Source organism: Globicephala melas, chromosome 12 (genome assembly GCF_963455315.2).
Source record: "Globicephala melas chromosome 12, mGloMel1.2, whole genome shotgun sequence".
Taxonomy (NCBI): Eukaryota; Metazoa; Chordata; class Mammalia; order Artiodactyla; family Delphinidae; genus Globicephala; species Globicephala melas.
This window is the reverse complement of record NC_083325.1, coordinates 76,246,107-76,271,058: the sequence shown is the minus strand read 5'-3', so window position 1 is coordinate 76,271,058 and position 24,952 is coordinate 76,246,107. Positions and strand designations below refer to the sequence as shown.

General features: G+C 42.2%; 1 long non-coding RNA gene across 1 annotated transcript in view; it reads right to left on the bottom strand.

Moving 5' to 3' along the window:
* Positions 1-5,312: 5,312 nt before the first annotated feature.
* Positions 5,313-24,952, bottom strand: part of LOC115854298 (uncharacterized) — a 332,796-nt gene continuing 313,156 nt past the window's right edge. Inside the window, exon 3 of the long non-coding RNA XR_009566172.1 lies at positions 5,313-5,487. This is a non-coding gene — a long non-coding RNA (uncharacterized lncRNA). The remainder of the gene's footprint in view (positions 5,488-24,952) is intronic.

Sequence of the window (24,952 nt, the reverse complement as noted above, 5' to 3'; positions counted from 1 at the left end):
AACAAGGGTTCAAATTTCTCCACATCTTTGCCAGCACTTGTTCTTTTCTCTCATCCTAACAGATGTGAGATGGTATCTCATTGTGGTCTTGATTTGCATTTCTCTAACAACTTTTGATGTTAAGTATCTTTTCATACACTTGTTGGCTCTTTATGTATTTTTGAACATGTCGAAGTGTTTATCATTAACATGTATTACTTTTGTATCAAACAAACAAAACACTATGAACACAATTAGGATCAGTTTTGCCTCCAGTTTTGTGACATTAGCAAGAGCAAAAAAGCTTTCTTTTCTAGGTCCCCAAATCCCCACTTGTGAAATAAGGAGACTAGACTAGTTAATCCCACATATGACTTCTTTTGTTGTTGTTGTTGTTGTTGTTGTACGCAGGCCTCTCACTGTTGTGGCCTCTCCCGTTGCGGAGCACAGGCTCCGGACGTGCAGGCTCAGCGGCCATGGCTCACGGGCCCAGCCGCTCCGCGGCATGTGGGATCCTCCCGGACTGGGGCACGAACCCGTGTCCCCTGCATCGGCAGGCAGACTCTCAACCACTGCGCCACCAGGGAAGCCCATGACTTCTTTTTAATAAAGGAAATAATCTTTCCTCATTTTCTTCAGTGTTGTGAAAGTAGTTACATTTATAAATCTCCTAAATTTTGAAATGATTCTGAGAACAGGTGAATGGGTAAACTGATGATTTGGTCGTAGTTTTTTCAGAATTTCTCCTTCATTTAACATTTTCAGTGCTCCAGCTCTGTAGAAAGCGTTAGACCAGGGGCCAAGAATACAGAGATAATGCAGTCTGGACCCTGCCTTGTTAAGTTACAAGTCTATTTGGAGAGGCAAGCTTATAAGTAAATAATTACAATGCAACTTTTGAAGCTGATACAATAATACATGTAAAAATAAGGTTCACTGGTGTTACAAAGCAGACATCTGCTTCTAAGATGCTAAAAACGTGAAGACTCATCTCATAGTGGGAAAAAACTCGTAATAGCTGTCCCCCAGACCTTGGTGTTTACAAAATCCATGGCATTCAATTTAGTGAAAAGAAATGTAATATTTACCCAGCAAAGACAAAGCAGAATTTCCATGAGTATTTAACCATTACATTTTTTTTAAACTAACAAATGGCTAAAATGTTTTCCATTCAATCAAATGGTATTTTAGAAATTGTGGTCTACACAAAGGATGTCTCTTGCTGGGCAGAGTAATATAATACATTCTGTGTGGAGTAGGAAACTTTAATGATATATGCAGTTTTGTTATTAAAACTGAGTTATATATTTTGCTCTGCTCTGGAAAATTGTGACCCAGTATAACATATCTTCACATTGTTTATAACTTGAGGAAAATCAACATTTTGGGTTCCCAGTTCACACAGTAGGAATTACATTTGTTTTGGCCAAATATAATTTATATAACTGCAAGGAACAATAAAACATGAACTCTACAGTGTTTTCTTACCTAAAAATAATATAGACCTTGTAAAATTGAAGAGATTATTATTATAAAGGAAAAGACAGTAACTTAAAAGGCTGAAGCTCATTTTACAACACTCTTTAATGCCTGTGCAAATAGGCAGACACCTGTGTCCTCATTTTCCTTGACCCTAGCCACAGGACTGAGATTCCACATAGTAATAAATAACCTTGCAAATAAAACTTTGAAATATAATTTGCTTGAACAAGCCCAGTGCTTCTATGTTGAAAAGTCATTTTCAAAGTGACTTCTTAAAATGACTCAGTATTCTTTATTCCCATGCCTACAAAGATCTTTTGTATGTGATGAAACATCTGGTCCATCTTGTTAATAAGGCCTCAGGTAGTAAAGGGACTATTCTGAATTTGGAGTTGGGAATTGAATGAATGAATGAAAGAATTGATTAATCAATCATCCAATCAATAATTAGGCATTTATCTTTAAGGTCAACTAGCCTATGCAAAATTGACTCTCCTACTTCAGTACCATAATGTAAAATGTGATCCTATTCTCAAAAATGTGGGAGTGATAAGGGAGAAGAGTGAAACTTCCTTTGAGGGGATATGTGCAAGAGTCATACTGAACACATATTGTAAAACTGCTGAATACAAAATCGATCAGACAACTAGAAAAAATATTGACATTTTGTTGGCAAGTACTGTGTTCAAGGAACTGGTCAGTGGTATCTTATTTAATATGTAAAGTCTAGACAATTCCATGAAGTTGGCAGAATTATCTTACATGTGAAGAAACTAGGGTCATAAATTTTAAGTGACATCTTCCAAATCACATAGCCAAGTATGTGGTAGAGTTGACCCTGGACCACAAGTCTTCTGATTCTACATACTGCACTCCTGCCACTACAGCACTTGAGAATCTGCTGAGTGAAGACGATAGGCTAGTACAGTCACAGCATAATCAGATGGCAGATGGGCCTAGCATTCCTACTAGATGACACCTATCTATTCATGCAATTCTTACCTTTCCTCAGGCTCAAAACTTTTTCACTTACAGAGCAGATTTTTCTGCTCTGCGATTTATTTAGATTTCAAATTCTTCAGATTCCCAGTGTAATTTTTGACTTGGTCTTTTAAGTCTTAATGTCTATTTTAAACTGGGATTTGAATTATATTTAATAGTATTAGGGTTTCTAACTGCATTGATTTTCTTCTGAAGCAATCCATTCTTAATACTTATTTAGAGAGAGAATCCTAAGGAATCGTAAATGGTGCAGACTTGTTTTTCAGGAGCCAACATGAGAGTCCATTTTTCTTTAAAAAAAAAAAAAAAAGTTTGCAGCCTCTCCAGGCATTGAATCATCTGGCTTGGGGCCAGGCACTAGAGGGTGCTTTAGAAATATTATTTGATGATGAACTCGGATGTTGTCCACTTGCTTTTCAGAAATCATTCCTGTAAATCACGGCTTTGAAAACTTGTCAGCATTTTGCTCTTTCTTTTGTGGATTCCTTCAAAGGGAGAAGGAATGCCTGAAAAGTAAACATTAAACAGCCATAACTGCATCCCAAGGAGTGCGGAATAAAAAAAATTATAGATACTTATAGATACATAAATATTTCTGTGAGATAAAAAGAGAACCCTGTGGATAACTCACAAAGAGCCTACTGGAACTTTATCAGTCGACTGGGCTTTGTCAGCGTAAAGCAGGTTTGTGAGGGGGGCCAGGGCAACATGTGTTTCTCCCTGTTCCATACCCTGCTTTTCTGGAAGCTTGCTGTAAGCATAACACCTCACATTTGTATGAGACTTCTTTTTTTTGGTCACACTTTTACATATATTATCTCTCAAGTGATATTCGCAAAACCTGTATAGTAAGCATTACTATTCCTATTCTCTAGATGAAAAAAAAAAACAAAACTGAGGTTTAATGAGGATAACTATTTCACTCAGATCTATAAGGTTAAGTGGCAGAATCAGATTTTAATTATAAGACTTTTTCCTAGTATATAGGGCAGCAACCCCATTCTTCGTTTTTTATACAGTTAACATAACCATATTTCTTCCCTTCTTCCTTCAGACTTTGTCACCATATGTATCTTTCCTTGTTAATGTCTTCAAATAAAATCCATAAACACCAAAAACCAGAGGGCATGAAATATAAAATAAGGAAACACACACCTCCTTTGCTGTTGGAAAAAGAAAAAGCATAACCTGGTAGGGGAGCTAAAAATGTCCTGTAGAGACGATAGTATGAAGCGCCACGAAGCAGAGCCGTGAGTGAGGCGTGGTGTGTGGAAGAACCTTTCCAATTAGGAAGAACTCTAATTGGAAAGATAAGGAAGGGTTTCTTAGGAGAACAATACCTTTCTTTAGGTCTTGAAAGACAGCAAGATTCCAAAAGAGCACCCTAAGCTTTGGAAGTAGTAAAGACAAAGTCGGCAAAGCTCAGGCCATTTGCAGAAAACAATATTCAGCTTATTGGAGGATCACTTCCTGAGAAGAGGCTGGCAAACAAGGTTTTAACCAGGTCTAGAGCAGCTCTGTCCGAGATCAGGGAAATGTTTTCTTTACTTTTTTTTTCTTTAAAGTCTTTATTGAATTTGTTACAATACTGTTTCTGTTTTATGTTTTGTCTTTTTGGCTGTAAGGCATGGGGGAGCTCAGCTCCCCGACCAGGGATTGAACCCGCACCTCCTGAACCGGAAGGCGAAGTCTTAACCACTGGACCTCCAAGGAAGTCCCAGGGAAATGTTTCCTAATAGGCACTGTCCGAAGCAGTAGCCATGGGCCACATGTGGCTACTGAGCGCTTGAAAAGTGGTTGGTGTGACTAAGAAACTGAAAACTTTGTTTAATTTACTTTTATTTTTAATATAAAATCACATGTGACTAGAGCCCACCATTTTAGACAGAGCGATTCCAGGGGCCTTGGATGATTGATAGACTGAGGCAATCACAGAATTCTACGGTTACCCGGGGGGAAACAGATACTTGCTGACTGAGGAGAGGAATGAACTGAGAGACTTGGGAGAGGCTGGGATAAGAAAAATAAGGGCTGGAAGAATGGCAAGTTGGGATAAAAGGAGACATCCGGTTATAATCGCTGAGTCTGTGAACCACGGGATTCAAAATGCAAGTGCTTGCACTCATTTGTGTACGAAAAGTTTGTTCTTCACCAAATTTATGAACTCCTCCAATGTCAGAATGATGTCCATTCTTTCATCTCTCAATATCTAGTAGCCAGCCCCATGTCTTCCACAAAATATGTTGTGCATATGACTATTCTGACAAATTCAACCACAGTTGTGCATTTGTATGTTACAGTTAAATTAAAATGTCCATTATCTAAACCGGACGGAACTAATGAGTGGAGATAGTTAATTTTCAGTCATTTAAACACAACATATATAACCAGGTAAGTCTTAAAAAAATGTATTGGCTTGTGTGTGTGTGTGTTAGTTTCACCCAAATCTTTCTCTCTCTCTAAAGTACTTGGAATTTAAAAACTCCAATGTGGTTTATCAGACACATTATCTGTATTCTTTTAAACCCAGAAGAAATAATATTCTTGTTTCAGCTTTATCAGATTCTTAAATTATGGATAAGGTGTTCTGTAAACTAGCTAGTGCCCCCTCCTCATTCTAAGGCTGAAAGGATTATTAAAACCAAAACAGAAAACTGGGTTCCCCCAGACTGTAAGGAATTGATCTCCCAAGATTTAAGATCACGGTATCAAAACCACCAGTAAACACTGGTACTGAACTCAGTAAATGGTTTTCCTGCAATACTTTGCAGAAAAGAATAAAGCCCCGGCAGTAACAGCAGTGCGACACCTTATCCCCACTCCCACGAGCTGAGCTGCTAATTATTTTTTTTTACCTGCAGATGGACTCATCATCTGGATTCCTTCTCAGATAAGTCTTAAACATCTTTGTACTGGTGAATTCTCACGTGTGGATGTCTTGGGGATGAATGGGCACCAAGCAGCCTTCCATGAACTGTGTTACAGGCCAACGTTTACCAGATGACCTGGCCTCTCTTCTTTTACCTAAGGATGTGAGAAAAATATGCAGGATTTAGGAAAGAAGGATTGGGACGTCAGTTAGTTTTTCCTTAACATTTATTCAAATTGTACCTTGGCTAACCACACCTAATGCAGATGGAGTGGGTTTATCCATTTCTCCAAGCAAAAGCTATCTGTGTTCTAACTCCCCAAAGGTCTTACTTTGGAGATATTTTTTGCAATTCATCAATAACCTCCGCGGCTCTTGCCAAAATCATCCCCTCTCCCCGTTTTTTAGACCTGAAGGGAAAGTGAAGATAAGCTCAACAGCCACTGGCGTATCTTGGAGATGGAACTCTAGAGATCTGTACTCCTATGTCTTCTTTGCTCACAACAGTGAAAATCTTCAAATTTCTAGAGATACTGTTTTCTAACATCTTAATCTCATCCAAATTGTATAACATTTCTTTGAAATAATGGCAGCAGGACTTTGAAGGGGTTTTAGTTCTGAATCCTCAGTTATGATTTTATTGTTTGAGTTTCCTCACCAAAAAAAATAAATAAAAGCCATGATGTGGAATTGTATCTTTTTCTATGTATTACCTGAATTCAGGCAACTGACTATATAAACCTAAGGAAAACAGTGAAGTTATCAATAGCAATGTTAGTCAATGCTGAAATTGTTCCTCCAGTCACAGAATCCTGAGATCTTAAAACTGAAAACTGTAAAGAAGCCACTTTAAATCATTCTTACAAATGACTGTACTATTGCAAGTATTAAATGCCTGGGAGCAGAAATGGGAAGAATGCTCGTTCATGTTCTGCTCTTCTTTTTTTCTTTCTTTCCAAATGTCCAAGTAGCCAAGTCTCTGGTATGTATCAGAGGAACAGGCAATTTTCAGAGTGAAGTCAACTGAAAAGTATGTAGATGGCAGTGTAAATGTTAGGAGAGTTTGGAGGAAAGTATGCCAACTATGTGCTCTTTTTTGCTACAGTAAGTATAGAACCATCTCTTCAATGCCATGGGCAAGATCCTTGCCAAGTGGAATACCCTATTTATAACCCTATCAAGAAGAGGAAATAGTGCCAGGAACAAGATAAAACTATTAGCTGTATTAACAAAAATACTTAAAAGCATGTTTGTATTTGAAAATAAATGTTAGTGGTTAAGCAAAAAAATATAAGTAGTTGTAGATCTGGGTGTTGAAACCTGTTGCAAGACCATTAATTAGTCATCATCTTATCTTCACTGCCATATCTCTGCCAACTTGCCTGTTTGAAGTCATAAAATGGAGCTCATAAATGGACTCTTTGGGAGATATGGGGAAATAAACAATTCCCCCTATTCGGTAAATAGTTAAGAAATCTCCCTGGGCTCACATGTTTTTTTCCCTCTTGTTGGCACTGTTGATTCAGTGCCCATCTGGGACGTCCTCCCAATCTGACTTGAAGCTGCCAATCTTTCCAATGCCAAGTATGTAGGCTGCAATCCCAGAAGTGGGAAAAATAGACCAAGTCCAAGGGCGTGCCATCGAGTGTGCAGACTCTGGTCACAAGGGTGTCACACTGGGAGGGGCCTGGCAACTAGCCTGCGCCGGCCAGCATCAAGACACGGGCCAGGAGCTGCCACCCCATGTCCTTCCCTCCTCCCCATTACCCTGGGGAGCAGCGTGTTGAATAAGCAAGTGGCTGAGGGAATGGCTGGATTGGTGCCACGGTCAGCTTCTTCGGCCTTCCTATTGTATCAGTGAAACTTGGTATATGCCATACTGTCCTCCTCTATAAGGCAAGCATCAAGATACAGTTTCCTTTTCCTTCCTTTGTTCTTTCACTTTCTCTTCTCCACCTACTCATCTAACCTGGTAGAGTGCAAAGGCCATAGGATATGGGATCAGACAAAATCAGGGTTATATCTAGCTCTTTTACTAGCTCTGTGTCTCTGAAGGTAAAACAACAAAAAACATTTAACTCATCTAAGCCTCAACTTATTTTCCACTAATGGTGCCTACCTTGCTGGTTTGCTGTGAGGTTTAGCAGAGGTGATGTAAGAGCCTAGCACCGGTTCTGGAACATGATAGGCAATAAATATTAACTTGCCATAGCTAGAGGCACTACATTAGACTACGGCTATGCCAATTGATTAATGATTTATTCATCTTGTTATTTACTAATCTAATTCATTTATCATTAGATAGTGATACAGAATACTACCCTACGTGTCTACTTATTAAAATAATTATTAACCCTCTATCAAGTTATATGATAATTTTATAAACAATCATATATACTTATTTAAGATATAATTGCCGGACTTCCCGGGTGGCGCAGCAGTTAAGTATCTGCCTGCCAATACAGGGGACACGGGTTCGAGCCCTGGTCCGGGAAGATCCCACATGCCGCAGGGAAACTAAACCTGTGTGCGACAACTACTGAGCCTGCACTCTAGGGCCCATGCTCCGCAACAAGAGAAGCCACTGCAATGAGAAGCCCTCACACCGCAACGAAGAGCAGCCCCCGCGCGCTGCAACTAGAGAAAGCCCGCGCAGAGAGACAAGGACCCAACGCAGCCAAAAAAAAAGATATAATTGCCACACTTATATATTATTATATTTTATATTATATATTATAATATATAATACATTATATATTATGTATTATTATATGAGTCTGTATCATGTATATGCCCTATATCATTACATGATATATATCATTACATTTATATATCATTACATTTATATATCATTACATGATATATAAATTTATATAAACATTACATATATCACACATATTGTGTATTATGTTTTATAGATTACATTATTATTATATTATGGTTCATATTATATGAGTGTATCATTTATATGCCCTGTATCATGTTTTATATATATTTATACATATTAATTATGTTTATATTAATTGTATATATTTATGTCATTTTATCATTTCATTAAATAATATAAGAATGATACAATAATTATATTAGTATATTATACATAGTATAATGTGTATTATGTTGTAATATAGATAATTTGATATGATTATTAACATTTAAAAATCAAATTTTAATAATATTCTGTTTATGCTATTACATAAGCATAAATGTAAACATACATACACGCATGTAATTATTTAATCATCCCTAGTGTACTTGGGCCACAGTTCTCATGGTTAAGAACCGCCACAAGGAGAGGTAGTAAAATACCAGGGAAAGACCATGTGTCTCAGACTAAAAAAAGCTTAAATCCAGTTCATAGGAGGTGTGCGAATCTGGGCATGCCAGTTAACCTCCCTGAGTCCCTATTTCCTTACTCTATTAGAAAGAAGGGGGCGGGAAACGTGCAGACTTAAATCGAAATAATATATGAACAGTGAACAACACAACTACCAGCACATAAGTAATCAATAAATGAAGGACATCATTATTCATATTATTGTTCAAGTTAATAATTATCATTGTTTTCAATGTAAGTCTTGGAAATACACTCAAGAAGCAGCCCTTCACCTATGGGGACTTCTTCTTGCAGAGCTGGCTACTGCGATGTCTGTTTTGCTGGGGCCTCATTTGGAGAGCAGGGCCAGTTATCCTCACTTTCTAGTCGTTGGAGAATATTCAAACTGATATCCCTTGTGGGATAAGATCTTGGGGACAAATATTTCTTCTATTTCAAGGTTTCTTAAATTTCACATGTGATTTAAAAAGCAAATAAGCCCCTTAATTGCTTCGTTAAGCTAGTCAACACTAATTAAGAAAAGTCAGGAGGAAAAATATTAGAAACTGCTGTGCTTGATTTTTAGCCTTCTCTCCTTCTTCCAGAATATGTCTTGCTCTGCTGAGGAAGGGGAGTTGATGATTTTCCATGATAGGACCCACTCTGACCTCCTCAGTTCTGAGTTTGAAATTAAGCTCTAGTCTTTTGGGCTTCAACTCTGTTTATTACTGGTGAAACATGATTTCCCAACGCCATGAAAAAATGCCTAAAATGCCTTGCAAAGTAGCGCAGGGGGTAATCTGAACCATTTTGTTGAGCTAGACTTCAACAAGCTTGAAACATCAGTTTCTTCTCCTTCAGCACAGTCCAGGAGCTTAAGAACAGGGGCGCAGGGGTCACAGGAGGGGGCTTAGAGTGGGAGATGATTTGCATGTGAATGTGTGAGTGTGTGCACGTGTCCTCACACGTGTGCATTCGCAAGCACTGTGCACCTTTGTGCACATATGTGGTGGGGATGGGTGGGAAGGAGATTTACTTGTCTGCAAGACAACTAGAACCTGAATTCTGCCTTTTGCTCTTGTTCAAACTTTGGGAGAGTTATTCCTCGTAGCTCTGCTGAAGTTTATGAGAAAAGTAAGTTTTTGTTGTAGCTTTTCCTAGAGCTAACTAGGCCATCTCCCTGGTTACATCAGCTCCCTTGGAATCTCTCAGATCCAGAGAGAACAATAAAGTAAATCCGGCAACCTGCCTTAACTCTCCTTTATGGTAGTGAATAGCTTCTATGTATTGAGCACTTCCTGTGTACCAGACTCGGTTTAGGTATGTTATAACCATGGCCATAATTCTCTCGGTAACTCCTTGAGGTACATCTGTTATTCCCATTTAATTGATGAAGCTACCAGGGGTAAGAGAAATAAAGAAAAGGGCTCATGGCCTCAGAGTTGGTAGGTGGCTGAGCAGGAATTAGAGCCCCAAGCTGCCTACTGCAAAACCAATGTGATTTACTCCTTACCCGGTCATTCGAAAGGCTCTATTATCGTGATCCTCTGAGTTAAACCAGCAATTCTTCTGGTCCCAAATGAGAAGAATCAGAGTCCCTCCTTACTCTGAAAATGCTACTTAGAACAGTGCCTCTGCTCAGCGTATGAACAACCCCTACAGCTCCAAAGCTGGCTTTCCCCAAAGCCTTCAGGACCTCGGTGCATGTGGAACCCTTCAGCGGAATTTGGGCTGCTTATGGGAATCTTCTAGAAGAGCAGAAAGTGTGAAGGACTCAGGGATTAGAAGCAGAAAGCATTTTGCCCACCTTCTCACTTGTATGAAGGAGCTCAAGCCTGAATTATTTAGGGTTGTAGGTGATTTCCCCCAGATGCAGCAGCTCTCATGGACAGCCTCTCTCATTGGACTGTGAATGAATGGGAAGGCTGAGAACCTCACCTTGATCATAACAAACTCAACAAGAAACCCAAAACTGTCTCAATCAGCTGTTTTCAGCCATTGAAAGCATTCTAGGACACTGTTGCATGGGCCCACTGGAGGAACAAAAGCAGGGTGTGTCTTGAGTGAAGATATAATGTGGAGGCCCTCAATGGATGTGGTCCGGAGTCCGGTTCATAGGTTTCAAAGGGGTTCCATTAACTCAGTACTGACTAGTTCAGTGATATCAAGAGGATCCACTTTGCTTGGCAAGGCATGGCAGCTGGCCTCTGTCTGTGACTGGCACAGTTCTGGGGGTTGAAAGGCCTACCATTCAATAGACTCCTAGATACTTAAGATCTACTGCAGTTCCCTTGGGGCCCGGGACTTGTAGGCAAGGATAGATTCCAGGTTCCATGCATGGTGGGTCTGAGCCAGCTGACAGTTCCCTTGCCTTGGACTGAGAAGGACAAAGTCTGAAGGGTGTGGGGGGTTTGGGGGGGGGCAGGAAGGGCATAGCCTGTAGCTCTGATGCTTCAGACACGTGGACATTCTCTTTAGAAAACAAATTACCTCTGGCCAGGGACTGCATGTAGATAAACTAAGGCACAAAGTGTGCACAATTCAGAAGACTACATTTGTGCAAATACTGACTTTAATTAAAACAAGCATCTAAAGGGACAAACAAACCTTACATATTTCCTTTCATTTCTCAGTGTTTTGAAGACCCACGGCAACTGATTATAAGCCTAAAAAGTTTTATCAGGTTAGTTAGCAAATATTTCCCATAAAGAATATGAGTTAGCATCAGAAGATTCTTTCTCAAGAAGATCTTTAATGAGAGTAAAATGAGGTCTTAATAATAACAAACAGTTTCTGGTGTTTCTGTGTGGCCACTATTGCTATAACCCTTTGCAAATCAAGGGCCAGAAATCAAGTTCAAGCAGAAAGAATGTGTGATGAATTCTGCGGGGGGAGGAGCGGACCTAAGAAAATAGGTGTGAGAGGCTGTCCGAGAGCCCTGGTCGTCATTCAGAAGGTGATCTCTGCTACAGCATCTATCAGTCAGGCAAAGAATCCAGGCTCTGTATATGTAACACAGGATACACCCAGATAAATGGGCTGAATTCTTCACAGAGCTGTGATCCTGGGGGTGCCCTGGACACTGAACAAAGTAGGGGTTCATGACTATGAAATATGTAAGGGTAGATCTCTGTCCTCTGAACAAGACCGGGGGGAGTAGAGATATCAGCAGGGTCACCTGGGGAGCACCAAGCGTCAGCCCTCTTTGTGGCCTAAGTGATTAGAAGCTAATGAGAGTGTCTGGCCATCAAACCCAGTCAATGCATCTCAACGAGGATGTGTGATATTCTAAGCTCCACTGGCCGGAAGACAGAAGTGGTTCAAGGCTCCTGATAACCTTTGTCATGAGCAGGACTGCTTTGGGTCCTGGGTACTCTTAGGCCCCCTAGAGGTTCAGAGGATTGAGCCCTAATGATCTGAAGAGGGGAGCCAACTAGAAGGTGAAAGACTTCCTACACCAGTGCCCTGGAAAGTCAGCAATCCCAGATCCTTTCATCGGAGGCTCCCCCGAAAGGAGAATGACCCCATTCTGCAAGCAGAAGGTGAGCATCACACGGGCCTGTGAAGAAGCTAGAATGAAAAGAACTAACGTAAGGACATGGGCCAATGGAGTGAGAGGGTCAAATCTCAGCTCTAATGCACTCATGGGCAGGCAAGACTGATGGGCCCCTCGTCAGAAAGGGTCTAGACCGGCCATGGATTTTGACCTTCCAAGTCCACAAAGGCTTCCACACACTACAGGGAAGCATGTCCCTGCAGTTGCCCCCAGAGACAGCCTCAGAAGACGCCTCCCTTCCCACACGAAGTCCTGGAAAAGCCACGGTGGTTCTCTTCTTGTGTTTCAGTCTGCTCCAACTACTTCACTCTCCCCACTGACTCAACTCGGTGGCCGTTCCTCCACACTCCAGGCCTTTACCCAGAGCCTTCTCTGCCTGAAATGCCCTCTTTCCTCTGTAGTCATTCTACTCCTCTTGGGGCTTTGAACTAAAGCCCACCTTCCTCCCTATCAGCCTTACTTTAGTTTACATTGACTTTTGCTGGCTCTAATACCTGAATTATGTATTAAGTCATCATTATTTAGTAGGTTTTCCTAGAAAGCCCATGGAAAAAGGTCAGATTCACGAACAATAGATTAAAGCGTAGGAAGAGCCCCTGCAGAGCAACTAGCCCCACCATTTCCCTGTTCAGGTGAGCAGGCAGAGGTCCAGAAGGGAGAAGTGACTTTCTCCAGGTCACAGGAGAATCAACAGCAGGGCAAAGAAAAATTCCTGTCCCCTGACTCTCAACCCAGGACGTCTTCCATGACTTTCTCCTGCCTCAGCAATTCAACTGGAGAGCCAGACTCAGCACGTTTATAATTTATATTTCACGTTTTCAGAGAATGTATGAGGGATGGGTCAGAGCTCTCTCCTGATGTTCCAGTAGCTATGAGTTTTGTGAAGGTCCCTGCTTTTGCAGCTCTGGCTGAATCATGAGGTTCTTGAATAAGCAGGAAGAAGCCAGGCCTGGGTGAGGCCACCTCTAGGTACTGCCCCCCTCCCAGGAGGGAAGAGAAGGAGATCCATTACATTAGGCTTGAGGTTTCCCCCTATGTTCCCTTTACGGCCTCCTCCTCCACCTCCCGTCAAGTTCTGGGATATGAATGTGCTCAGGGGTAGGGAAGGCTGTAATCCCCAGGGGCCTTGCACTATAAACTTCATTTCCTCCCTTTATTGCAGTTAACTGCCCATGAACTCTATTAATATTTTGCAAATTGAGATCCCTAAACACATGTTAGAGTTAATTTTAACTTCATGCTAACTAGGAGGTGGTCAAATTTTCACAACAAATTCCAAGGATATTTTGACAAGCCTTGGAGAAAAGCATTTAAAGGTGGCTATGGGGGGTTTTGTTGTTTTTTTTCTGAATCCACACATTTCCTTGCAACTCCTGTTTTTAAGGAGCAGGCAGGAGGAAACTGTTTTAGACGAGGCGGAGCCAAAATACTAAGTGCCTCAGTTGTGATGCAAGAGTGGCAGAAGGAAGCATCCCCCCCCAGGCTCAGAGAGGCAGAGAACCCCCTTTTTCTGAACATGCCATAGTAGGTCTTATTCCCCTTAGTCAACAAATGCGTGCTTGCTTTTGCACATGGGATCATTTTTCCTTAGAAACACTTTACCATTCCATAAACACAACTCGTACGGTAAATGCTTTGGGTTTTATAAGCTTAGTGGGAAAAATAGATTTTTCTCCTCTCCAGTTAGGCCAAATGCTTGTTCATGGAATAGCATCACAAGTATAACTTCTAAAAACGATCAGTCAGGATGAAGAAATGCTTCCTTCCTCCCTTCCTTCCTTCTTCCCTTTCTTCCTTCCCTCCTTCCTTCCCTTCTTAACTGCTTTCCACTCTACAAGTATTTTCTGAGTACCTACATGTGCCAGGAATTGCTCTAGCCTTTGCAGATACGGTGGTAAATATATCCCTGGAAAACACTAACCACAGGATTCCAAATTTAATCATTTAATTCTCCTTCTAAGTATGCAGCCATTGAGGTGGACACTCTTCCCCAAGATCACCAATCTATTCAAGGTATTCATCTCAACAGAAAGATTTGAGAAAATGTTCAGCTACAGAAGAAATTTTTAAAAACACCCCTTCTATTAATCAGTGGGTCAAATCACTTTTCTTAAAGGGTTTTTGTTTCCCCAAATGATTCCCTGTTTTCTCTCAACCGTGATCTTGCGTTGAGGTTCACCTAAATCTTGGTTACTTTAAACGAGGAGATGGTGTGGTGTAGTGACAGCATTTTTCCCCCACAACTAATTCTGAGACAGATGAGGGGAGCAGGGCTATTCCGGAGAAGAATGTCCAGCTTCCTCTGCTTCCTGCCCTTAGAGTAGCCAAGGTCACCCCTGGGCCGACAGGGGAGAGACCCTTCTTGTCCGTATGTAGCCCACTGAGCTCACTGTCCAACCTCTCCTCCTCTCACTCCTATTTTCCCCCAATGTCTGATTCCAGTACAGCAGGTAGCATCCTTAACATGTACGTGCCAACTTCCCTTGATACCTTCAAAAAGTATTTAGGGTATTTAGTCATTTAGTAAGTATTTAGTCATAAATAATAAGTATTTAGTAAGTATTTAGTCATAAATAATAAGTAGTCATTTAGGGAGGAGGGCATCTCCAGAGGCAAAAGGAAATATTATTTGTGAAGGACCAGTGACCAGTGAGATAATTAATAAACAGGACAAAACTGTAGTTACATTTGACGGAGCAGCAGTGAACATGCCACAGATTTTATTCATCAAATTTCATTTTGCCAAGATGAAAGCGTGGGAGGTATTCTGGATTAAAGAATGGAATCAATTAAAGGTTCTCAAACTTTTTGGTGTCAGAACCCCTTTACACTCTTAGAACTATAGAGAAACGCAGAACTTTATGTACAGATTATATCTTTCAGTATTTAGCATATTAGAGCCTAAACTAAGGACAATTTTTAAATATTTATTAGTTCCTTTTAAAATAACAGGAATGAACTCATTACATTTTGATATAAATAACAATTTTATGGAAGTATAATTTTTTAAAAAGCATATATGTGGAATCTAAAAAAATGGGTACAAATGAACTTATCTACAAAACAGAAATAGAGTCACAGATGCAGAAAACAAACTTATGGTTACCAGGGGCTAAGAGGGGGAGAGGGATAAATTGGGAGATTGGGACTGACATATACACACTACTAAGTATAAAATAGATAACTAATAAGGACCTACTGTCAAGCACAGGGAACTCTACTCAATACTCTGTAATGGCCTATATGGGAAAATAATCTAAAAAAGAGTGGATATAGGTATATGTATAACTGATTCACTTTGCTGTACACCTGAAACTAACACAGCATGGTAAAGCAACTCTACTCTTATTCAAATTTTTAAAAAAACTAGAAAAAAAAACTAACAGAAAAAAAACAATTAAAAGTTAATAAAAAATAAAAAGCAGTTAGAAAAAATAAATTCATTTAATGTTTGGTTTAACGGAAGAAGGCTGATTCTCATGTCTGCTTCTGCATTCAATCTATTGTAATATCACACATCATGTAGTCTCTGGAAAACTCTACGGTACATTCATGAAAGACCATGCATCACTTAACCTATCTGTGCCTCAGTTTCTTCACTGTTAAAATGGATATAATAATAGTAACTACATATCTGAGAGAAGAATTCAATGAGTTTGTCACGTAAGGTGCTTGGAACAACACCTGGCACATGGTAGTAAGAACGTTATTCTCATCAACACCATGGTTACTAGCATTTACTCTGCTGAGCCACTCCCTGAATGAGGCAGGACTTGTGGGGTCACCCTCCAAGTCTAGATGGAAGAACACTCAACACCTACAGGCACTGCACCTGAAGGGAAGCCACATTCCTCTCCCCCCGTTTTCTGTGATCTCCCACTGAGACAGAGCACTTGGGGCCTTTCATTTGTAAACGCTGGCCTAGGTTTGGACAAGTGGTCCTGGGGTTACTCAGACTCAAGGCTGTCAGACCGATCCACGTGGGATTAAGCAATACAGGCATAGCCATAGAGTGCCTTGCACGATCATCAAGGTATTGGGTCGGAGAGAAACTCAAGGATCATTTTGTGCTACTCGCCTCCAGCTGTAGGAACTTTCCGTGCTCCGTCTCGGTGTTTATGCTCCGGCCTCAGCGTGGGTACTTTCAGGGATTAGAAGTTTACCTAGCTGAGATGTTCTCTTAACTGAGAGCATACCAGGGGTTTACAGACCTTAGTCTTGCCTCTCTGGAGCTTCTCCAGAGCCTTTTCTTCTCTAAATCTCCTTATCCAATTTCCTTATCCAGTCCATTCCCTCAGTGACAGGGTCTACTACTATTTCTATTTCTAGTTTACTCTACTATTTCTGTTTCTCCTGCAGGAAAGAATAAGGGTGAGAGGCAGGGGCTTTGGCGATAGACTCAGACTTGAATATGAACTGTGCAACTTTAACCAAGTTACTTCACTACTCTGAGCCTTGGTTCCCTCAGCTTAATAATAAAGATAAAGGGAATATTATCTCACAGGTTTAACTGAAGACTGTGTGAGATAATGCACATAAAGGGCCTGGCAGGAAGCTCAGCCTGGCAAGGATGGGGTTGACCTAAGGCTGGTACCTAGAAACAGAGACAGAAATGGGGATTAGATTCCTTTCAGGAGAAAAGGAATGAGGTGAATGGGATCTGACAAGAGAGGAGCTGAGCCAGTCTGTGGTCTTCAGCCTGAGCCCACAGTGGGCTCTGGAGCGTGATTCCTACCTTAACAGTGGAGCTTGATGCTTTCACAATTCTGCATCGGGGAGTCACTGACTGAGGTAGGACAAGTGGAGGAAAGGGGATGGGGTAGGGGAGAGGGGGGCTGGGGGAGGTGCATAACATCCTTGATGATGCGGTTCTCAGTCAACAGAACATAATTCTCTAGAGAAGGGAGAAGCTGCGAGAAACGGGACAGGCCCAGTAAAGAGGCTGCTGGGGGCACTAACAGCATCTGTAACCTGCACACTGCGTCCTGCTGAGACGCCCAGGCTTCTCACAAGGTCAGTTCATCCAGGCACAGCTTCTCCGAGATTCTGGTTGATCACAACTCCTGGGGAGACGCGCCAGAGAGGTTTTGTGGGACTCACCCCAGGTCTGACATTGCAGTTGGTCCTGAAAGTATGAGACTCATCATCTCCTGGTCCTGCATGCTTCCAGACCCATCTCCCCTTCTCTTGGTCGGCATCTCACTAGATGGCTTGCTTTGTGTGTTAACCCACCTCTGAGGGTCTGAGTCCCGGGTCACCACACCTTTAAGCCTGTACGTTTAGTAAGTGCTGGGCAGAGCAGAAGAGGTGAGTGGATGACCTGAGGCCACACACACTCTGCTTCTTCGCTGGGAAACAGCAGCCCTTCCTCCTTTACGATCAGAGTTAATTACAGCTGCTGGTGCAGCAACTCCTTTCTTTGCCTGACGGTCTGGTGGTGCAGTGGGCCCCAAGTGACCTGGGACCTGTCGTAGCTTTAAGTTATTACAAGTCCTATGTTTCCTGATGGAAACAGCACCCGGAATCTAAAGTTTCAGGGACTAGAAGCCTATATTCCCAGGTAGTTCACTGGCAATCAGAGTAAGCAGGCACCCAAAGAAATTCACGGCAGGGCTCAATACTCAGAGTTCCTTTCTCTTTTGAGACAGCCAAGGTCCCCCCTGCACCTTCCAGTGCAGTCCAGTGATTTCCAGGGCTGCCCGGGCTGGTCGACAAGGTGCACAAGGCTCTACTCCCAGCTGAGAGAGCCCGCGTCCGCGCTGGCATCTGGGCCCTGGGCCCCCTCAGCTCAAGTCAGCAGCCCCCGAGCGTCCCAAACCTGCTGCTGGCCTCAAAGTTCAACCCGCTTGGCTCAGGCCCTACATCACTGGAGGACACCCAGGGCTTCAAAGGAGGGCCCCTCAGAGCGGCCCCCTCCTCCAAACACTTCTTGCCAAAGCCCAGCTGAGGCAGGCTCGAAGCTAAATATTTGGATTGAATGGGAGGGAGAGTCCAGTCCCTCTGAGGGGTATTTTACCCAGGCCATGAGCAGAGAAGCAGCTCACAGCACAGGCATGCTGGGCCCTACGGCACTGGAAAGCAACGGGATGGCCGTGTGACCAGCTGGCTGGCAGAAGGGGCGGCCTCGCGTGTGCCCAGAGCTTCCCAGCCTGCCTCCCCATCTCAGTTCGTCCCCTTCACCAGCCTGTGAATCTCCAGGATGGGATGGCTCGCCCCTTGTGCGTGCCAAAGTGGAGCACCTCCCCCAAAAAGGGGAGACGGCCTTCTCGCGTTTGTACCCCACAGACAGCTTGAGCCTCTAACTCGGGCGGGTTCCACCCCCTTCCTTAGCAGTCGAGGGTTTCTGCCTAATAATGACCTTGCCCAGCGTAAGCACACGGTGCTATGGGCGGGTAGGAAGAGCACGGATTTTGGAGACAAGAGAGCTTGCCCTGTCAGTTCTGTGACCTCAGACCTGTCACAGTCGGCCTTTTGGAAGCTCGGTGTCCTCTGAAAACCACAGGCAATAATGGAATCCCTCCCCGAGCCCCACCGCTGCACTACACTGAGGACTAACTGAGCCAGCGTGTATTTTAAAAGCTCTTTCCACGCTGCATGCACCCTGCAGCAGGCAGAGGACAGCGGTGACTGTGCTGAAGAGCTGAGCATCACAGCCTGGAGGAAATTGAAGGTGGTTGTGACCTTAGACCTCCTCTTGTCTGTCGCCTGCATTTTGTAATAAACTAGCTTGCTTAAGCTGACCTAGTAAAATGGTAGCAAAGCCAGGCTGAGGTCTCCCAGGCCTGAGCTGTTCCATTACCCAGCTCTTGCTCTGAATGTTCCCAAACGCTTAACAAGCGCAACATTTGTTCTCTGTGAAGTAGATGGGATAGATTAGTTTTAGATGAAGAAATGTGACACAGGGTTACAGGAATTACCTCAAACAGCGTGGTGAGTAAGAGGTGGCCTGGGGTCTCACTATCCATTTGCCCAATTTCATTTTAAAATTTAAAGGAAAACAAAAGCTAAAACTGCTCACCCCAAGTACTTGCCATCCAAATGTTAGACGGTCCCTCTTTGCACAGATCTCCCATCCACTGCACATTCCCCTTTATGACATCCCTGTCTGGTAGGCGGCCCACCTCTGCCCGACGAGCTCCCGTGTAGCCCCCATCAGACAAATAATTCTGCTGTTAAACACCCCTGACTTTAACGTTTATGAACAGCCTACTGTGTGCAGGGCACTATGTGTACTGATGGTTGGGAAGCTCTCCCATGGGTTGGAACACGATCTGACACCCTGTGGCTGGCGGCCATCTTGCAGTCAGACTTGACTCCAACTGCCCAGTGTGATTTCTTTGCTAAGGAATTTGGCAAAGTTAACCATTCCCTTCTTCTCCTTGATACTCTGTCTTCCCTGTCTCCTGGCAGTCAGGCTCCAGGTTCTTCTCCTATACCTCTGGCTGATTCTTTTCAGTCTCTTGCACTGGCTAGTCTTCTACTTTCCCACCCCTTAAATATTACTGTTCAGGACAGTGTTGATTCACACCAGAGAAACGATTCCCAAATAATAAATCAGCCCAGACCTCTCCACTGAGCTTCGCATCACACAGCACAAAGACGTCTCCATTTGGATGTCCCACAGGCATCTCAAATTTGCCATATCTAAAGCTGAATTTCTCTTCTCTAATCCCCTGGAAACCTCCTCTCTCTCCTGTACGCTTATTGTTCTGCATCCAACCCCAAAACTTGGACATCATCTTCTCCCCGCTTTCATTTGTACATAGTCTAATTCCTCCCTTCTGCACCCACACAACCTCTTGAAGCTTCCCTTCCCCCCAGCCCCATTCTTACTGGTTTAGTTCTGACCCCATGTTAGTTTCCCTAGAGTATGTACCAGGCTTCCAGCTTGCACCCTGGCCTCCTCATACTTAAGACAATAATACAGGAGTGATCTTTCTAAAATGTGATGAGTTTGGTCCCTCTTTCCCTGCTAAAACCATTCAGTGACTTGCATCTTCAAAGAATAATGTCCCGGGACTTCCCTGGCAGTCCAGTGGTTAAGACTCTGGCTTCCACTGCAGGGGGCCTGGGTTCGATCCCTGGTCGAGACACTAAGATCCCACGTGCCGCATGGTGCGGCCAAAAACAAAAAGTGTCCAAATTTTACATCACGAGCTAAGGAGGCTTGTGACCTGGCCCCTGCCTGCTTCCAGACTCATTCTTATTTTCTCCGCCCAAGTCCTCTTACACTTAAGTCTGGTTGTTTCTTAAACATGCTGTGCTTTCTCTGGCTCTGGTCCTTATCAAACTCTGTTTTCATTTTCTGGGATGCTCTTCCTTTCAAAGGATACATTTGATGATCTCTTGATTCCTGAAGAAGCATCTCCTTTGTGAAGCCACCCGCAACCTCCCCAGGTAAAGCTGGTCTTCTCCCACGATACGCCTCAGCCATGGCACCCAACCCGTATCATATGGCCAGTCACCATGCACCTCCTCTACCTCACGGTAACATCCTGATGTCATATACTGATTTGTATTCATCTCTCTGCATTCTGTTGCTTAGCACAGGCCTCAAACAATGTAGAGGCTCAAAAAGTATTCGCCACATGAATTAGTGAGTAAACTGAGTAAATGAATGACTGTGTCTCATGCCTCTGCACTATTTCAGTCTCTCTAAGCTTAATGCAAAATGCTTAGATGTGAAATTGTTCATAACTCCTCAGCCAATGGAACCATCTCTTTATCATTTAAATTTTTTTGGGGGGGGGAACTGAAAGCAAATTAACTAGAATGACCTTTCCATTTACAGCAAACAGTTCAATGGAAACATGAGTGACATGGAGACAACATTTTAAAATAGACTTGCATCTCCTCTTCACTGACTCACAGCTCCCCAAGGCGTCGTGTGCAGAAGGAGTTGTCACTCCTGCTCTGTCCGTCCCTACTGCAAACCTGGAAACTGGTGGCAGCATATTTCCCATCTCCTCCCTCTGCCTCCTGATGGCTGCTCCTCTCTGTGTTGCCCTAATTCATTATTAGCACATACTGCCTGCCTGCTTGAGCTGGTGTTGTCCTTTCTTGCTATTGAAGGCTTCAGATTTATTCCCAACCTGGATAATGATCAGCTCCAGGTTAGGAAAATACATCTTTCTACACTACTCTGCCCTCTGACCTACAGCAATTTTCAGAAGTTACGCTAAGAAAAAAAAAAGGGGGGGGGGGCTTGAATTAGATTTGATGTAGTTTGGGCTGATTTTCCAGTTGAATTCTTTTTATGTTGCCTCTGCTATACCTGCTGATTTATCCTAATGCAGGATATTCACCAACATATTTTTCTTCCTATCCCCTCCTGCACCATCCACTTGCCCAGTTAAAGCTATTTGCCACAGGGACTATTTGTCAGACTAGAATCAGAGACTAGAGGAGCTAATTCTGAACAGTTAAATTTAACACTCTTGATGTTATGATAAAGACAGAAAGATTTAGAAACCAAATGTGTTTACAACTATTGGGATCTCCTCCACACTTAACCTCAGACAATCTGGAAGCCCACCAGTTGGGAGAGTAAAGGAGAGTTAGGGGAAGTCAACAGTTCAGATATCGGTCTATGGCTGGGCCCCGTCCACTCCCCGTGGGTTAGCTCTTAAGGGAGGATTATTAGGGAGACTAGAGCTTCCCATAGAAGTCTGAGCATCAAAGCTATCTTCTTCACCTCCCTCCCAGAGATGTGGGCATGCCTTGCTACCAAGAGGCTGACTGGGCTCAGGCTGCCTCTTAGTGGGCCTCCAGTGGGAAAGGTCTGTGCTGTGATTACTATTTGTACTAGTAATGCTTTTAGGCATTGGAAAAAATCCTGAAGATATTTATTTTTTAGATAATCCATAAAAAAAGTAAAGGAGAGCAACTTTTGAGAAATAGATGCGGGGAGAGAGACAGAGAGATAACTAACAAAGGACACAGATGGAGAGACAGAAAAAGAGATACGGGGGCAAAAAAGGGTGAGAGGGCTTCTCTGCAATTCAGCTTCCCCAGAAATACATCCTGAGCAGAATCCCTGGGTGAGTGATTCAATAAGGAAGGGCTCCTAGGGGGACTGGTAAAGGAGAAGGGGGACATTTTTACATTTACAAAAACCATAAAGAGGAAATCTGAAGGGATTTGAATGCAGGGTTGCCAGATTTAGCAGCTAAACTACAAGACGCCCAGCTGACTCAGATTTTCAGATGAACAAGGAATAATTTTTTAATGTAAGTATATCCCATGCCATATTTGTTGTTTATCTAAACTTCGAATTTAACTGGGTGTCCTGTATTTTACCTGACAGTCCTATATGGGTGGAGCCCTGACACTGTCCGCTAGAAGACAGAGTGCGGGGAAGGCCCTGCTGCTCTCACTCCCTGGGTGCTGAGTTCTGGAACGCAATTTGGGGGCCAAAGCATTGGGATCAAAATGGATGGTAGAAATACCCCATTTTAAGGCCATTGCCCTTCTCCCAAGTCTTCAAATCCAACTCTAGCTGGAGGTGATTCTTGGACACATTTGATCTTAAAAAAAAAAAAAATACACACAGAGGATGACAATCTATTCCCTCTGATTTCAACAGTAATGAACTCCCATTTTAGAAAATTTGGAAAATATATAGGGTATTTAGAAGAAGAGACGAAAGATAATCCATTATTAGTAGAATGGCACATTTCTTCCTGCTCTTTTTCTGGGTATACATAATTATGAGGTTTTGTTTTCTTCTCACATATTTTTTTCAAAATTGAGACTATACTCTACTTTTTAAAAATGAGCATTATTAAATTAATTCACAGAAATCCCTTGCATTCCTATACACTAATGATGAAAAATCTGAAAGTGAAATTAAGAAAACACTCCCATTTACCATTGCAACAAAAAGAATAAAATACCTAGGAATAAACCTACCTAAGGAGAAAAAAGACCTGTATGCAGAAAACTATAAGACACTGATGAAAGAAATTAAAGATGATACAAACAGATGGAGAGAGATACAGTATTTGTGGATTGGAAGAATCAACATTGTGAAAATAAGTATACTACCCAAAGCAATCTACAGATTCAACGCAATCTCTATCAAACTACCACTGGCATTTTTCACAGAACTAGAACAAAAAATTCACAATTTGTATGGAAACACAAAAGACTCCGAATAGCCAAAGCAATATTGAGAAAGAAAAACGGAGCTGGAGGAATCAGGCTCCCGGACTTCAGACTATACTACAAAGCTACAGTAATCAAGATAGTATGGTACTGGCACAAAAACAGAAACATAGATCAATGGAACAGGATAGAAAGCCCAGAGATAAACCCACACACATATGGTCACCTTATCTTTGATAAAGGAGGCAGGAATATACAATGGAGAAAAGACAGCCTCTTCAATAAGTGGTGCTGGGAAAACTGGACAGCTACATGTAAAAGAATGAAATTAGAACACTCCCTAACACCATACACAAAAATAAACTCAAAATGGATTAAAGACCTAAATGTAAGGCCAGACACTATCAAAATCTTAGAGGAAACATAGGCAGAACACTCTATGACATAAATCACAGCAAGATCCTTTTTGAACCACCTCCTAGAGAAATGGAAATAAAAACAAAAATAAACAAATGGGACCTAATGAAACTTAAAAGCTTTTGCACAGCAAAGGAAACCATAAACAAGACGAAAAGACAGCCCTCAGAATGGGAGAAAATATTTGCAAATGAAACAACTGACAAAGGATTAATCTCCAAAATTTACAAGCAGCTCATGCAGCTCAATAACAAAAAAAACAAACAACCCAGTCCAAAAATGGGCAGGAGACCTAAATAGACATTTCTCCAAAGAAGATATACAGATTGCCAACAAACACATGCAAGAATGCTCAACATCATTAATCATTAGAGAAATGCAAATCAAAACTACAATGCGATATCATCTCACACTGGTCAGAATGGCCATCTTCAAAATATCTAGAAACAATAAATGCTGGAGAGGGTGTGGAGAAAAGGGAACCCTCATACACTTCTGGTGGGAATGTAACTTGATACAGCCACTATGGAGAACAGTATGGAGGTTCCTTAAAAAACTAAAAATAGAACTAGCATAGACCCAGCAATCCCACTACTGGGCATATACCCTGAGAAAACCATAATTCAAAAAGAGTCATGTACCACAATGTTCATTGCAGCTCTATTTACAATAGCCAGGACATGGAAGCAACCTAAGTGTCCACTGACAGATCAATGGATAAAGAAGATGTGGCACATATATACAATGGAATATTACTCAGCCATAAAAAGAAACGAAACTGAGTTATTTGTAGTGAGGTGGGTGGACCCAGAGTCTGTCACACAGAGTGAAGTAAGTCAGAAAGAGAAAAACAAATACCATATGCTAACACATATATATGGAATCTAAAAAAAAATGGTCATGAAGAACCTAGGGGCAAGATAGGAATAAAGATGCAGACCTACTACGGAATGGACTTGAGGACATGGGGAGGGGGAAGGGTAAGCTGGGACAAAGTGAGAGAGTGGTAGTGCATATATGGACATATATACACTACGAAGTGTAAAATCAATAGCTAGTGGGAAGCAGCTGCATAGCACAGGGAGATCAGCTTGGTGCTTTGTGACCACCTAGAAGGGTGGGATAGGGAGGGTGGGAGGGAGGGAGATGCAAGAGGGAAGAGATATGGGGATATATGTATATGTATAACTGATTCACTTTGTTATAAAGCAGAAACTAACACACC